Raw genomic sequence first — 5,266 nt, 5'->3', positions numbered from 1 at the left:
GATCGTTTATAGATCGTTACATGTTTATGAGAATGATAAGGGGTATATATTATAGTTTCGTTCCTGTAGAAAGGAACATCCTAGCTAGGACTGAAAGTATAGTGTGAAGATCGTTTATAGATCGTTACATGTTTATGAGAATGATAAGGGGTATATATTATAGTTTCGTTCCTGTAGAAAGGAACATCCTAGCTAGGACTGAAAGTATAGTGTGAAGATCGTTTATAGATCGTTACATGTTTATGAGAATGATAAGGGGTATATATTATAGTTTCGTTCCTGTAGAAGGGAACATCCTAGCTAGGACTGAAAGTATAGTGTGAACGGTAAAAAGTAAAGGTCTTTCATAATTAATTAACCGTTACACCTAAAAAAAAGGTTTAACCACAACTGTAGTTTTCAGTTACACGTGTGTTTACAGTGTGGCATTGGGTTAATAAGGTCTGCTACTTCTACATCGTAAATTATTACAGTTGTTTTTTCGAAGATGGTGTAAACGTCTTTAGGCATTCCTTATGATCTAGGCCTAGGGTTATCAGTGTCTCTGTATTTTAATCGAGTTTGATATACACGGTTTGTAATTATACAAACCTCATCAATTTTACTTGGAGAATGACCTGACCAAGAGATAACACACGGTACAATGTTCCCTCTACATTTGGTACGTTTTCTTAACCTAACTTGTCATTGGCAGCCGCAGGAACTGAGATTCCAAGACCTGATCAGCTGCAAAAAAGAAAACATTTTTCTTTGGAGTAAATTAGATCCAACTTGGCGGGTTTTTATTTATTATAATTATTTGTTCGTAACCAAGTAAACTTTTAACAATTTTTTGGTTTTAAAACACGATGCAATGAACATTAGATTATTTAGTAAATAGTAAAAAGTGTTATTGTAATTTAAAACCGTTTCAGGGCTGTTACAGGAAAGAAAAAGTCCCAGTTCTTGACTCTGGAAATTTGGTAACCCTAATATTTTCGCTAATCCTACAATGTAAAAGTTATCATCAGTCGAGCAATTTTTTTATGGTTTTTAATTGTTGAGGAACAGATATTTAAACAGTTTTTATTCCATGAGAAATTACCTTAAATTATTTTAGGTTGCTTTATTGGCGATTGAAAAGTAATTAAAAACCCCATTAATGTTGTGTACAAATCACCGTTATAAGAGGCCTAATTGTATTTCTTTGATTTGCTGATGAGCCTTCAATAGGCGGAACTGCAAGAGGTACGGCCAATCAGAGAAAACATTCGGTCTCTACGTCACAGACTCTCCTTTCAATTTTATATATATATATAAAATCAATAAATACTTGGTTCGATATATAATATGAAATAATGATTTAGGCACGAGCTGAAACATTATTCAAATACCCAATATTTTAGGTTACTTTATTGGTGGTTGAAAATGACTTAAAAACCCCATTAAATTACCCAGTGTTTTACGTATTTCAAAGGCTCACGTGTCATGGATTCGTATTGTTGGGTTGAGCGCGCGTAAGGTGTTTAGAAATATCCGAGTTATTTTGATACTGTGTTGATTAGGGTAAAGTACAAGTAACAGATATAACTTTATCAACACGCACTTTACTTATCTGTTGGCGTGGAACCTGTGTGTGAAGTAGACACGTAACCCTAAACCTATTGTAAAACAGTGATCAATAATGATAAGGTTTAACTCTGCTATTCGTGTGTTTTGACAGTTTGACAGGCTAAATATGTATTTCTTAAATCTAACTGAAACTTGAAATATATATATATATATATATCAAACTGGTGTATTTACGTGTTTTACACTCATCAAAAAAAAACACCTATCATTCTATAGGTATTTGAAGAACTTGTAGCATTCCGCCACAATTTAATTATTCGTATTGTTATCTGACACTTGGCAGCTTGTACATAATTGAATAATTAGAGTTGTTTAAACATTTGTTTAACAACAAGTTAAAGCTTGGAATGGTCTATTCTTTCATTGGGTGTGTGTCTGTGAACCAGACTAGTTTCGTTTTTTTGTGAGTGTAAAATACTTAAATACACCAGTTCGATTTTCGATACCTCACTACTATAAAGGCTTGGTTTGGTCTGTTATTTCATTGGTGGTAGTGTCCAGGGTCACTGATGAAGAGTGGCATTCTCCGAAACTAGTCTGGCTCACAGACACACACCCAATGAAATAATATATTATTCGAAGCTTTTACTTGTTGTTAAACAAATGTTTAAACAACTCAATCAATTATGTATTATATAGATTTAAAAATACGTGGAAGTATGATCTTTTTCCTTACGGTTAACCCTAATTGTACGAGTGAAAGTCTACGTAGTGGCTTATAAAACCTCTAAGAACACTCGTATTATTGTTAGCATTTAAGCCTTATATATCACGTTAAGTACAATGAAATATACTTTACAAAGGCGTGGAATTGTATATTTTAATAAAGCTTCAAACACGCCATATTTAGTCACGATTTGTAATCATTCCCTGATCAAAGCTGTGTTGTAATTGTTACGGCAGAGAACTTAATGTCATTATGGTGAATTCGGACCAAAATACTCCTGATTACATCTGTTCTTTAATCGCGCCAGTGACTTATTAAGTAACCTAAACGAGCCAGCTAAACTCATTCTGCAGCATGTTGAGGTTAAGAGCTGTTTCTCGTGACCATATCGTATTAACTCATTGGACTGCTAATGGATGATGTCACGAACGGTAGTACGGGCCTAAAGAAGGTCCATACCAATGAGACTTTTCGTATACAACAGAAGCTTACGTACACAATTCCTTCGTAAAGAAATTATTTTGTCCTTAGCTTCTTGAAAAAGTGCTTTAATTGTCGTCAAAGCAACGAGAGTTCTTTCTGATGAGATTGTGATCTGTAAGTTGCTATTTAGGGCTGAAGTCTGTTTTCATTCTCATGATGTGTAGAGTTGGGTCCTGTGAAGTACAAATCCCTCCAGTTTCAACTTAGCTATCATAGTTATATAAAAATAATAATAATAGCACTGATTGACACGTCAAAATTACAGGGTAAAGTTGACTTGGTTAAGACTAAAGCCATTGAACGATAAAACACATGAATATATATGAAATACAAATTAATAGAACCTTACGGAGGTTAGTTAGATTGAACTTTAAACTGTTATATTTTGTTTACTAATTAGAAACAAAAGGAGTCTTAAACCATTACGTATGATTTTTTTTTAAACTCAAAACCAAACTATAGGTTATCCGAGTTCTACCCATCGCTCAGAATCGAACCCCGGATTTCAGTGTTGATAGTTCGTAAAATTACCGTTGACACATGCGGGGGGGGGGCAATTACGCGTGGAAGCGGGGACGTTCGACTTGGCTTCAGTATACCCCCATCCCCACCCCATGGGCCAGCGGTAACTTTGCATCACTGAAGTTCGAGGTTCGATTCCCCATGGCTGATAGAGCACAGATAACCCTTTGTGTAGCTACGCGATAAAAACAAACATAATATCAGGAATCAATGGTTTCATTTTATTGTCCTTTGGTTAAATATACCTTCTAGGCTCACAGTGTCCCCAGACACTTGCGACCTCTAGGTAAAATGACAATTATGTTAACATAGAACTTATAGAAATTCATACATCCCAGTCCGATCTCACTGGAAATGTGGTGTTATAATTTGATATTGAAAAAACAAATGCTGTTCGCCAAATAAGCTTTGTAAAGTAAACACCCCCCTTCCATCAATTGTTTTTAGCCGAAGCTGGATCTCAGCATTCTCAAAATAGAACCCCAGGCTAAAAGGGCTTGTTAAAGTCGTTACTGACAACATGTACGATGGAATAAAAAAGTCCACTAAAAAACTACAGAGATGGACGAACGTGATGTTTTTACAACAACTGGTATTAGGACTAGCTGAATAAAAAAAAAGTATTGCATATTAAACTATAATTTAGGGTTTGTGGACTTGTACGCTGTATACAGTGAGAAAAGTATTGTATATTAAACTATAATTTAGGGTTTGTGGACTTGTACGCTATATACAGTGAGTACTACAGAGTGTTGAGTACGTTAGATTAAAACGATTTGTTAATATGCAAATCAGCAAGTAATGTTGACAATCACAGTTGATATAAAGTCGTGGTCGAAAGGAATGTATCACAACAATATTTTGACAATTTGGCATTACGTAGATAATGTGAAAATTGGTCATATTCGGGAAAGGTGTATGATATTCCTTTCCGAAGTAAAATGTTCATATACTTAGATCATATATTGGTGTTTAAATAAGGAATAAGACAGAGATATATATTATACTTAACTACAGTGGAAAACAAAGGAATATGAATATCTAGAAAGAGACCTGCAACAAGTCTTACCCCAGCCGTGATAAGCAATACTGCTGTTGAACTAGTGCTGGATTATGGAAAGCAAATAGAAGGGAATTGTGTGCTTTGAACATGACACCCGTACAACGGAGCTTTTTGCAATTAAAAGGAATAATCACGGAATGTCACAGGGATTCGACATAGTCATAGATGGAATTTCATTTTTTAAAATAATTAATGGAATTTTCCTCAGTAGTTTAACAGTAACTTTATGGAAGTATAACTCTAAAATTAGGGGTTCGATTCCCTGCAGTGAACAGAGCACAGATAACCCAATGTGTGACTTTGCGCTAAAACAAACAAACATTAACTGGAACTTTATGCATATCAAGAAAGCAAGATAATTATGTTATACTATTACTCAAAGAAATAAACGTGATGTTGATTTTGTGACCCAAGTCACCTCAAGGCTAGAAATCGCTCAGTAACAGCCTAAAAAATACGTTTCAAAGTTCAGTTCTTGTCGTTTCGTATCGTAACCGTCATAAATATATTTCCAGAAATGCTAGCATTTCCTTTCTTTTGAACGTTTCAGTTTTGATACCCATCTATGTAATTAAAAGAACAACGTGTGTCGTCAGTCGATGCGTGTATGCGTGCTAGCTCACATGGAAACCCAATATTCTTATTCGCTAATTATACAGTGGTACTTTAAGTTTATACGAGTGCAAAAGTGAACGACACTTAACGTGCATTGTTTGATACGAGTGCAAAAAGACAATAACAGTATCATAAACAAACACGCAAAGCAACACACTAATTCTTTACCATTCCGTGGCTTATAAATAACGAAGTACTATTAGATCTCAATACAAATTCCAACAGGTGCCTAAAAAATCGACAATTAGGCTTAAGTTTAAATACGTTTCGAATGCAAAGCATGAGTTTACCCGCTATATAATTTA

This window comes from Limulus polyphemus, unplaced genomic scaffold, assembly GCF_000517525.1.
Source record: "Limulus polyphemus unplaced genomic scaffold, Limulus_polyphemus-2.1.2 Scaffold5461, whole genome shotgun sequence".
Classification (NCBI taxonomy): Eukaryota; Metazoa; Arthropoda; class Merostomata; order Xiphosura; family Limulidae; genus Limulus; species Limulus polyphemus.
This window is presented reverse-complemented; position numbering follows the sequence as displayed.